General features: G+C 46.9%; 1 protein-coding gene, 1 long non-coding RNA gene and 1 pseudogene across 3 annotated transcripts in view; 1 reads left to right on the forward strand and 2 right to left on the reverse strand.

Moving 5' to 3' along the window:
* The window catches only part of CDON (cell adhesion associated, oncogene regulated), a 53116-nt gene extending 52060 nt beyond the window's left edge, over window positions 1-1056 (reverse strand). The window contains exon 1 of the mRNA XM_066639350.1: window positions 881-1056. The gene's annotated coding sequence lies outside the window, so the exon portion shown is untranslated. The remainder of the gene's footprint in view (window positions 1-880) is intronic.
* Window positions 1057-1577: 521 nt separating this feature from the next.
* Window positions 1578-11614, forward strand: LOC136662502 (uncharacterized). Of its 2 annotated transcripts, XR_010794986.1 has the most exons (4): window positions 1578-1655; window positions 1918-2249; window positions 8395-8594; window positions 10999-11614. It is a non-coding gene; the product is annotated as an uncharacterized lncRNA (long non-coding RNA). The 2 variants fall into 2 exon arrangements; XR_010794985.1 differs by having other exon boundaries at window positions 1594-2249.
* On the reverse strand, window positions 2673-2789 carry LOC136662643 (5S ribosomal RNA; annotated as a pseudogene).
* Window positions 11615-12276: the final 662 nt, after the last annotated feature.

Here is a 12276-nt window from a genome sequence, read left to right on the forward strand (position 1 = left end):
AACCTCCAGCTTCCAAATGCGTGATAAAACAACTTTGCAAGCACTTCCAAAAAGGATCCCAGAATCTACTACAACAGAAGCTTCTTCAGTGGAACGGATGATGCCCACTTTGAGGTTGGGGGGGGGCTTGCAACGGACCAACAGCAGCCACCTCCAGCTTCCACGTGCATGAAAAAAGGAGCCCTGCATCTCCTTCAATAAAATCTATTGCAGCAGAAGCTTCAGAGAAGTGGATGAAGCCCACTTGGGGGGAGAGGGGTTGAGAGAGAGAGATGCTGTGTTACCCCTGAAATCAGATGCCTGGAGCTGGAGGGCTGTGTGAGTGTGTGCCCACCCCATGAAGGGGGCTCTGCAGCCCATCAAGAGCCCAATTCTAAGCACACCTCTCAGAGTCCTCTCAGAGTCAGTGGGGCTTACTCCCAGTCAAATGTGGACAGGATTGCAGCCTGAGAGCCCCATCCTATGCATGTCTACTCAGAAGTGCTTCCCATTATAGTCAACAGTGCTTACTCCCAGGTAAGTGTGGACAGGGCTGCAGCCTGAAAGCCCGACCCTATGCACACCTACTCACAAGTAAGGCCCATTAGAGTCAGTGGGCTTACTCCCAGGTAAGTGTGGACAAGGCTGCAGGCTGGGAGCCTACTCAGAAGTAAGCCCCATTACAGACAATAGGGCTTACTCTCAGGTAAGAGTGGACAGGGCTGCAGGCTGGGAGCCTACTCAGAAATAAGCCCCATTACAGCCAAAGGGGCTTACTCCCAGGTAAGCGGGGACACAGCGCCTGCAGACGCTCCCCCAGCCCGGCCGCGCACGCGCACACAGCCCCGAGCCCCGTGCGGGACCAGCGAGGACACCCCCGCGCCCCGCGGCTCCCCCTCACCTCTCGGCGGCAGGAGCAGCAGCCGCGCCGCCCGCGCCCATAGAGCCCCCGCTCCCGCTCGGCAGCGCCCGGCCACACTCCACGGAGAGCAGGCGAGGCGGCCGGGACCCTCCATCCAACACCCGCAGCCCGTCCCGCCGCCGACGCTCGTCCTCCGCCCGCCGCCTCAGCCGCGCACCGACTGACTGCCGCACTGAGCAGGCGAGAGGGGAGCCCCGCGCACGCGCACTCGCGCCGCCTCCGCCAGCGGCTCCTCGGAACAAGCCACGCCCACCCCGCGTGCACGAAGGGGCAGCTGGCGCGCACGCGCGCACCCCAGCTCCGCCCAATTTCCTCTACCGGCGCTTCAGCCGCGCCCACCGCTTCCTCTGAGCCAATCGGCATAAAGCGTGTTTTCACGCAAGCCACGCCCCTTTTATTCCTCTGCGCCTCAGTTCCACTAGGTTCGCGCTTCAGCCCCGCCCACCGCTGGCAGCTCAGCCAAACAGCGTTGAAGGGGAGCTACTTCACTTAAGCCCCGCCCCCTTTTCTCCTCCACCTCCTCCTCTGTCGGCACCTCAGTCTTTTGGCCTGACAAGAGCACGCGCCTCGGCCCCGCCCACCGCCTGCAGCTCAGCCAATCGGCGCTGAGGAGGGTACCCCCCCACTCCTTTCTCCCCTTCGCTTCGGCTTGGAACGTACCAATAATGCAGAGACGGGAGGGGTGGGCGGAGGCGAACCTGACCCAATTCCTCCGCCTGATGTGGACAGCAGAGAGGCTGGCCCAGCTTGATAGGTTCCAATGGGAGGGAGATACTGTGTGGTTTTTTTGCATGGAACGAATTTTGCAGTGGTTCTGGTCCTTCTTGGCCAACAGGTCCCAGATGGTGGTTTGAGGGGACTCCTGTTCAGCACCCTGGCCCTTGAGGTGTGGGGTGCCACAGGGTTCTATGTTGTCCCCCATGTTGTTTAACATCTACATGAAACCGCTGGGAGAGGTCATGTGGGGATTTGGAGTTGGGTGCCATCAGTATGCATCTCCTTCTGTGTCTTTGCAGGTAGAATGAAATTCGTAATATAATAATATATGGTGGTGGTGCAGTGGATCCCACCGGGTAGATGGGACTTGTTAGCCTGGAAGGCAGCTCATCTGAGAGAAGGAAAACTCTGATCCCAAACCTCCACTGCCTTGTGGCCACATCCAGTTATGGACAAGGCTTCAAGAGTCAACCTCGAGGCAAAATCCGGAGCCGGAGTCCCTGAGGCAGTTCATGGCTGAACACAGTCACGTTCTGGCAACTCCTGCGACGCCGCTGGAACCAACCATATTGGCCTTTGCCTTTCCATTGGACCATTTCAGCAGCGTGGACATGGGGGATTTGCTGCATGGGTAACATTCTATCCTCCATATCTACTTTACTCAGGCTTCGCGCACTGGAGAGGATACTCTGTTCTAGAACCACCATTCAGAGCGTGATACCATAGCCTTCCGAGACTGAAGGATGCCAACAAGATTATAATAATATTAATAAATTACTATAATTAGTTACTTATCAATTGTTATTATTTATTTAATGAATATTAACATTATTAATTACTTATCAATTAATTATTATTATTTATTTAATGAATATTAACATTAATATTTATATTATTAATTAATGATACTGTATTAATTAATTATTGTTACATAATTATTGTAAATAATAAAACAGTATTAATTAAAAATACTGTTGTTATTAATGAACATATTAATATTAATAAGGATTGTTTTCCTGGTTGGCAACCTTCAGTCTCGAAAGACTGTGGTACAAGCCTACAGCACCCGGTATTCCCAGGCGGTCTCCCATCCAAGTACTAACCAGGCCTGACCCTGCTTAACTTCCGAGATCAGATGAGATCAGGCATGTGCAGGGTATTTATTAAATTCACTAACAACTATTAAATTAATTAATATTAATAAAGACTGTTTTCATATTTATTTATTAAATAAATAATAATTACCATTATCATTTATTTCTAGTAGCAATTAACTGTTAAAAATAATTAATTTAGTAATAATTTAATTAATAATTGTCTGACCACTTAAAACCCAACAGAATGTTTTAATGTAGTTATTTAGGGCACAATCCTAACCAGGTCTACTCAGAAGTAAGTCCTATTTTGTTCAATAGGGCTTACTTTCAAGAAAGTGTGGTTAGGATTGCAGCCTTAGGGCCCAATCCTGTGCTCGGCGGCATGGAGCTGTGCTGCCGAGTACTGTCACAAACGTGCCGTAAGGCACATTTGCCAGCCTCACTATCGTGCTACCGCCGATGCTAGCCTAGCACTGGCCAGTGGTTGCAGTGGTCTGCACCAGCTTCCGCGGCTCAGCAGTCTCCCGTACTGCCGAGCTGTGGAAAGGTAGGCGGGGACAGCAGCATGGAGGAGGCATTCCGGGGGGGGGGGAAGGCTGGTGGGGGTGGAGAGAGGGCAGGGAGGAGGCATAACAGGGAGGTGGTACACAGGGAGAGGGGCGGGCTGGAGGCGTGCCTGGGGGAAGGATGGGAGGCAGGTCCGCGAAGCTCTGTTCCACAGGATCCAGGGCCCTTGTGTAGGGCTGCGGGCCCTACACGAGTGCCTTTACCTGAGTAGCCCCATTGCAGGGATCCAGGACTCCTTACCTTACTCGGGGTAAGTCCGGGGTAAGTAAGACAAAAGTCCCCTTCTCCTGATGCGCCTCCCGCAGTAGCTCGGGAGGCGCAGGATCCGGTTGCAGCCCTTCTTGGTGCCGCCGAGCCTGGACCCCCCGGGCAGCTCAGGATTGGGCTGCCTGTGCAGAAGAAAAAGTACAACGCAATCTTAACTTGTGCTGGAACAGGCAAGCCGGCAGGCCTGCGCTGTATCCAGTGCAAATTTGGGGGGGTGGGGGCTGAGGCTCGGCCCGGGGCAGGGGGAAAAAGTTCTCCTTACCCCAGGGAGAGTCGCAGCGGCCCCAAAGGGTCTACTTTCCTTATTCAATCCATTGGAGCATCTTTTTGGGTAACTATTTGCTGGTGTCTTTTTATGACTTTTGTTTTTAGAGCAAAGGTTTTTAGGGGGATGGAGAACCACTTTTTCATTCATTCATTCATTCATTCATTCATTCATTCATTCATTCTGCTATGTCAACTGCTTTGGGAGCATGTCTTGTGGAGAAACAGTATAGAATATTCTAATTGGGAATAATGTTTCAAGGTGAGAGGCTTGCAAAGTGTATCCCTCAACCTGCCCTGTGAGACAAAGGCAGGTAGGCCAAGTACTAAATTAACTGTAAAGATATTTGTGAGTTTTGAGTTAATATGTTTACCACTGGTGGTGTGGAATGCTGTGTCGGAAGTTCAGCTTTATGCCTGATTTCCCCTCAGAGACCACAGTGATGATATGCATGGCAAATTCTGAAATAAAAACGGCCCGTGTCATAAATAAATAGAACAGCTCATTTGCTAACTAGACTTCCTCTCCTTGGGGACTCTGAAAACCTTGAAAGGAATGCCATAGGCTTCACTCTATTCTTACCCTGGAACGAAACAAGGGATGTTTTAATTCAATTGAGTGTCACTATTGTGAACTATCAAGAGATTAGAATGAATTCTGCACTTTGCACAGCTCACCACCAATTTGTAAGCTATACTGATCTTTGTAAAAAGGTATACCATGGTATATATCATAGCCATCAGCAGTGCGGGAAATATATATTCAGAATTTTCACAGTATAACAATATATTTTTTTCACACAAGTTTCCAGGGAGGCGCTGAGTTGTGAGTCGAATCACGAGTCAGTGACCCCAAGACTTGACTTGCAAGTCATAGCACCTGGCCATTGCAACTCAGCTCGAGAAAAATTTTGAGCCTTTCTAGTCCTGAGTCAGAGTTTTTGAGAAACAAGTTGAGTCGTGAGTCAAGGACTTCCCTGAGCAAAACTTCACAGAAAAAAAGGAGGTGGTAGGGATGTGTGTGTATGTGGGAGTTGTCATTTAACACTTCCCTGATGTTCCCATCCCATCTGCATTCCAGTCAGCTATATGTTGAAGTCCTTTACTTCAAACGCCATTTACGTAAATAAAAGCTGTGCTGTTATTTGAGTTTAACAGTATAGAAAAACAATTGGTTCCATACCAACGCCAACCACCCCCCTCCACAGTTCACATCATAATTCTGCCTTCAGAAGGAGCACTAGGCACACTGAGTAGCACACCACAGACCACCAGGGAGGCATCTAAGGTCGTCAAGGTGGGAGGGGACAGAGGGAGGGGACAGAAGTAGCAGGTGGGAGGATCCCTCGCAGCAGCTGGCTTATGACCCAATCTTAAGCCTTTCTCCTCCCCTCAACTCACCCAGCCCCTGCCTCCTGGAACCAACCTACCCTCCCATCATGTTGCCACTACCATCCTTCTGAAAGTCAGCTTCTGGATCACCCAAGAGGTCATTCAGCATGACATGGAAGTGGTAAATTTAAAATAAAAAAGAAGTAAGAATATACACATTAAAGAGATATGGATTCGAGTCATTTCGAGTCCAGAGTTCTTTTTCAATTCACTGGTCCCAAGTTGCGAGTCAAGTCAGGGTCAGTGCTGTTCACGACTCAAGTCAACTTGAGTAGTCAAAAGCAGCCATGTGCCCATCCCTGCAAGTTTGTTATGTTTTTTTTTTGCCTGAACTACCATTACAAACCAGAAGCAAAGTTAAAGAAACAAATCAACTTATAGATTGCCCTAAGCCAGTGTTTCTCAAACTGTGGGTCAGGACCCACTAGATGGCTCGTGAGCCAATTTCAGATGGGTCCCCATTCATTTCAATATTTTAATTTTAATATATTAGACTTGATGCTACCATGTATGTGACTGCATTTGGGGTAATGTTACAGCTCTGTACTTTTAACAGGTTACTATGTACTGTATATGCTTTTGACAATGATAGTCAATTAACCCAGAGACAAAATGTTCCAGCCTGGTGGTGGATCAAAAATGGCCTGACATTAACTTTTGCCACCCGTCACCATTAGAACATAAGAAGAGTTCCACTGGATCAGGCCAAAAGTCCATCTAGTTCAGCTTTCTGTATCTCACAGCGGCCCATCAGATGCCTCAGGGAGCACACAAGACAAGAGACCTGCATCCTGGTGCCACTCTTGCACCTGGCCTTCTGAGGTAGCCTACTTTTGAAACCAGGTGGTTATACATACCCATCACAGCTTGTAACCTGTGATGGACTTTTCCTGCATAAATCTGCCCAATCCCCTTTTAAAGGCATCTAGGCCAGATGCCATCACCACATCCTGTGGCAAAGAGTTCCACAGACTAATTACACACTGGGCGAAAAAATACTTTCTTTCATCTGTTCTAAGATATGCTGTAAAACATTTTCTTTTGTTACTGAGGAATAAAGGAAAAGCTGGAAACACAACGTTGCTTGGGGCAAACTGTCAATAGTGGATACAATTCTGCACTTGCCTTGTGCCTTCTACTCACACACACACACACACACACACACACCCCCCGAACTATCCACTTTCTTCTTGGTGTACCAAAATCAAGAGTTGTCCAGTCAGGCACAATGCGCTGTGGGTGATTTCAGGATCAGAAGGATTAAGTGAGTGGCAGTATGATTCATACAGCTCTGTTTAGAATCCACTTGAACCTAATGGGTTTTTAGACTAACAATAAAACATGAAATGATGGAAGTTTGTATTCTGCTTGTCTAAAAGAAGACAGATGAGGGCCGCTGTCTGTTTGGCCGGAGTAGGCGTTCTAAAAATAAGCGGTTGTGCAAGGATTAACATCGCTAGACAAAACAAGGGTCTTCGTTGCCGGCCTTCTCTATTGACATTAATAGTCAATGGCAAAACAAAGGGTTTATATTAAGCAAAACATTTTCAGAGCCCCACCTCCGGCTCCCCCAAGTTTTAAAACAAATAGTCTGAAAAAAAGTTTGGGGAAGGGGGAAGTTCAGAACTTGCCTGGCTCTTATCCAGGGAAGTGCTTATAAACTGGAACACCATTCTGGAAAACATTTCTTTCAGGAATTCAGTGCATAATGTTCCTTCGGCTCCCCAAGCATCGATGATGGTAAATTCCTACACACTGAAAGGCAAACCAAACCCATGGTGATTGCGTTCAAAATGGCAAACACTCCCACGTGGTTGTAGCAGCGAGACCTTTAAGCAGTTGTAGGGCTTGGCCCATCGCCTGCCATTTGTGAAGTCTTAAGTGGTTCCTCCCTCTCCTTTCTCTGAGTGATCAGTCAGGAAAAGCATGGATGCCATTTTTAAAAATTTCTTTCCATGGTTTATAGTACAGGGTGGCAGGGTCGGCTGAGGACCTCTGGGTGCTTGAGGCAGTGCCACACTACAAATTGGGAATGTTCTTTTCCCTCTCACACAACACCAGAACCAGGGAACATCCACTAAGATGGAATGTTGGGAGAGTTAGGACAGACAAAAGAAAATATTTCTTTACCCAGCATGTACTTAATCTGTGGAACTCCTTGCCACAGGATGTGTTGATGGCATCTAGCCTAGATGCCTTTGAAAGGGGGATTGGACAGATTTCTAGAAGAAAAATCCATCACAGGGTACAAGCTGTGTTAGGTATGTACAACCTCCTGGTTTTAGAAGTAGGATATCTCAGAATGGTACATGGGAGGGCACCAGGATGCAGATCTCTTGTCTTGTGTGCTTCCTGAGGCATCTGGTGGGCTATTGGAAGATACAGGAAACTGGAAAAGAAGGGCTTCCTTTGGCCTGATCCAGTGGGGCTCTTCTTATGGTCTTATTCCCCTCACCTGACCTGGTGGTGAGCCAGTTGCCACCTCTGCCACTCCTTCTCCTGTTCCCAGAATTTGAAAAGAAAGAGGAAACAGAGCAGAAAGGGAAGAATGGAGCAGAGTGGAAGGCTAGAGCAGCAAAGACTCTCTAGCCCACCACTCTCCTCTCCACTTCTTCTTCTGCTTCATTCAAATTTTGGACAGAGGAGCAGTGGATGTTGCCTCAATTGGCTGCACTTGCAAGAGAGAATTCAATACTAGGCCTTTTACTATAACTCAATATTACATTGGTGTCCCACTTTTCCTCCAAAGAACTTGAGACAGCATAAATTGGGTTCCCTCTTTTTATCACCACAAGAACCCTGCAAGGTAGATTAAACTGCATAGGATTCGCCCAGAGATATCCAGCGAGCCTTAGAGCTGAGCGAGGATTCAGTAGCTCTGTCATTTTTTTTCAAAATACTTTTTTAAATATCTCGATGCTCTTTGGGTTATTGAATGTTTACTGTGGCATTACATCCAATTTCAAAGGAACTTGTGGCATGACTACAAGGAAACTTTGTGTTTATTTTTATTTTTTTTAAAGACAAGTGGAAACTACCTTTGAGGACATGTTTTGTTACTCATCAGGCTAATATAATAATAATAATAATAATAATAATAATAATAATAATAATAATAATAATAATAATAATAATAATAATAATGGTTCCATTATTTAATGTGTGTGTTTTTGTTTTTTGTGGTTGCAGCAGAGCTGACCATGCAGAAGCAAATATTCTCTCAGAAATCTCAACAAGCAAAGCAAAGACTCATCATCATCATCATCATCATCATCATCATCATCAAGAAAGAAAGAAAGAAAGAAAGAAAGAAAGAAAGAAAGAAAGAAAGAAAGGGCCCAATTCTTTCCTACTTTCCAGTGCTGATGCAGTCGCAATGCAGCCCCAAGGTAGGTAGGTGAGTAAGTAAGTAAGTAAGTAAGTAAGTAAGAAAGAAAGAAAGAAAGAAAGAAAGAAAGAAAGAAAGAAAGAAAGATCTACTATAAGGTTTGCATGTTTCTCCTGCCTGGTTTTTGTTCAATGTGACTTCTTTGCATCAAATACCCCTTTTCCTTACCCTGTAGAGAGTAGTGGTGCCTAAGGACTGATTCTAATCCAGTCCCCTGCCAAGCTGCACTCTATACCCCAGCATGGTGCTCGCTCTGTCTCTCCTCCTCTCCCCTAAGGAAAGGAGAGCCTTGCTGACAGAGCAGCTAAAACCCAGGCGGAGATCCTAAAGCCAGGCCACAATGCAATTTTCTATGGTCCCAGATTAAACCCTCTTTCTCCCCACTACTACCTGTCTGCCGGGGAGCTGTGGAGCGGATGTGTGTAATCGGCCAACGGCCATTCATCCACCTCTATTCATGTTCCTCTACCTGCATTCCTGGATGTGTGTTCCCGGCATTTATTTCAACTGGATTTGTCAGCAGCTTAACTGGGAGCTAATTAGCACCTTAGAAGGGCTGTCTTTTCTACAGTACCTCCACAAAAGGTTTAGGCTGGCCTGTGATTAAAGTGAGGGGCCTGGAGACTGTGGACTTCAATACATCCTTCTGCATTCTTGGAGAATTAAGCCAGAAGGTGGAGAAAAAGGGGGGATGGAGAAACAACCCTCTCCAAAAAAAAAAAAAAAATCATGCAAGCATTTGCTTTCTTTAATCCCAGGAAAAAACAAAAACAACAAACATAAAAGAGGACTTAACTCACTCCTACAAAGTTAAATCACTTAACTCTGCCTGACCTGCCGCCAGGAGGCAGGAAGTTGAACCAACAGAGCCTCTGTCCACAATTCATGCGCACAAAAGATCTGCACAAATACAAACTTTTGGGGTTTTGTTTTTCTTTGGGTGGAATGGCTTGCCTCTGGTTCCACCCCAGTTCCGCTCCTTCGATAAATCAAATGGCTGAAGATAACAAGAGCACAGTCCTGGAGAGAGCTAGTCAGCCAGTTCACCCATTGAAGTTAATGGGATTTACGCGTTGGTGAATGTCTTCAAGAATGCAGCAGATACTGTTGGAAGAAGCAGATCTTTCTTTGTTTTTACAGGGTATTATATTTGTCCAATTCACTGTCCCAAGCACTGCATTATGCCTCCCCTACCCTGCCCCATATTGTGCATTGATAGGCCTATATAGCTAATAATTGGGGGAGGGGGTATCTCCCACCTCTGCCATCAAGGCCATGTCTGTTTTTCTTTGGCCCCCTATTGATGACTCCAATAACCAGACAGCTTTGTATGGAGCTTGTCATACTTCAGATTCATGCTCCTTGATGCCCCCCCCCCACTGCAACAACATAGTGTGGTGGTTCGCAAATGGTGTGCTGCAGCGCCTGAGGGCATCATTGCAAACTCATAGGTGTGCTGTGGGATGTCTCTGGTGGCCACTTCTTACCTCCTGTCCTGGTGCCACCATCTTGGACTGTGCGAGTTCTCATGAGATCTTGCACAACACTTGTGAGGTCTTGCGTGATCCAAGATGGGGGCGCCACTGCGACTGGTAGCCGTGGAGGAAGGGTACTGTGACCGTGGTAAGTTTGGGGACTGCTGACATAGTGGATGCACCTGGCGCAGTGGTTTAGTTTTTCAGAGAAATGCTCAACCCTTCTTACAGCACTCAGATTGGGTATCGCTAAACTGGGGCACAGTCAGCATTGCTTAACTGCCAAAAACTTTGTTTAGAGAAGATGTTGATCGCTTTTTTAAAGGTTGCGAGCCCTCAAAACAACCCTCTGGGGATGGAGTTGGCCCTGTGGGGTCAAACTTCTCTGGGACAAGCCCTGGAACCTTAAAGGAAACAAAAATGGCCTCATTTTCTGCTGCACCTGTGTGTAGAGACAGGAAGGGTGACGCTACCAGCAGCTGAAATAGAGACGTGCTGTTTTCAATGACAGCTAATGGAAATTTTCTTTTACTCAACTAGCCAAGCAGCTGCTTTTGGTCATAAGCATTTAGGCATCCGTTGAATAGATTCCTTGTAACTTAGCCAGCCCTTTAGCGTAATGACTCTTGCAGTAATTTTTAAAGGTCCATTATTCAATAATTCCTAGTCCCAGGGGAAAATTCTCAGGCAGAGGTTTACCAAAGTAAACCAATGGCTGGACATGGGCAGCTGAAGAGGGGGTGCTCTCATTGATGCTGGTTGAAATGGGAACTGAAGATTCTATGGGCTTCCATTGGGGGGAAACAGTCTTGTTAGGGCAATAGGTTCCCTGAATGCATGAAATGGACATTTTGAAATCGATTTGGAGGCTATTAGAGAATCTTTCTTGTGAGATATTATCTAAGCTTTTTTTTCTCCTTCCATCTAAAGCAGGGGTCTCCAAACCCCGGCCCGGGGGCCAGATGCGGCCCATGGCAAGCCCCTATCCGGACCGCGGCCAGCCTCTTGTCCACTGAAAGCCTCTGTCCCACTTGGCCAAACATGACTGGAACTATGCTCTGGTTGCATCTGGAGAGTGTTCAAGGGCCAGAGAGGTTGAATGAATGAGCCCATTCATTCATTTATTCACTCATCTAAGTTTCATCTCTAATTTATTTAAATAAATTTTATATTTAATTTTTTTTTTTTACGGCCCTCAACACCGTGCCAGATATTTGATGTGGCCCTCTGGCCAAAACGTTTGGAGAGCCCTGATCTAAAGCATCGTTACTTAGACACCAATGACTCAGCCGTACCACTTTAAAAGATGTATTGCTGTTCCCAAACTGAAATTTATTGGAGAATAAATTAAAAACCAACACACCATACATCTCTAATGAAACAAGATTTTTTGATTAATGACCTGCTGTTTCAAGCAATCCCTTTGGAATGGGCTGCTTTCCAGCACTGGCCACACCACCAGCTGCAGACAGCTTCCTGCACACTGTATGTTAGAGAATTCTATTTACTGAGTAATAAACACATTCTATCCTCAGTGACGGTCGGCCACCGGGTGCTGACATGGCGGTGCCAAGGGGCATGCGGGTCCCAATCCAGCTGCAGTCATGGACCATGAATTGTGCATCACAGCTGGTGGTTTCCAGTGGGATGGGCACCACTATTTACATCAAAGGACAAATGCAGTCAGTTCAGTGCTCCTGCAGTCAATTCAGTAGGACCTGGATAGGTCTCATGCTATGAACTAGACTGTACATGCTGATGTTCACTGGCACTGGCTGCAGGCACAGAAAATTGTTCTTGTTGTAGATCTCCTTTGCTGAATTGGGGCAACATGGAGTTTTTGGTAAAAAAGAATGCTACCTCCATCTCCAGTGTTGCTAAGGGGAGAAATACCACCTTACCCCCGAGGAGATTGCCAGCCTGCTCCCAGCAAGTGCTGGATACAGTGGAGGCTCTGTGGCCCCACTGCACCAGAGCTAGTTAGGATTGGGCGGTGAGTGTGTAGTGTTAAGGAAGAGGAACTCAACAGCTTGCTCTTAAGCAGGTGCAAGAGAGTGACTCCCAACCTGAAAGTCCCATAGTAGGTTCTTCTTGCATTAGCCCGGCATCTGTGAAGAACCAGGGCTCTATGATTATCCTAAAGTCCTCCTGTCAGATTCTCAGAGAAGCAGGAAATCTGAAATAGCTGTCGTCTTGGGAGGCTACCAA

This window comes from Tiliqua scincoides, chromosome 11 (genome assembly GCF_035046505.1).
Source record: "Tiliqua scincoides isolate rTilSci1 chromosome 11, rTilSci1.hap2, whole genome shotgun sequence".
NCBI classification, from domain to species: Eukaryota; Metazoa; Chordata; class Lepidosauria; order Squamata; family Scincidae; genus Tiliqua; species Tiliqua scincoides.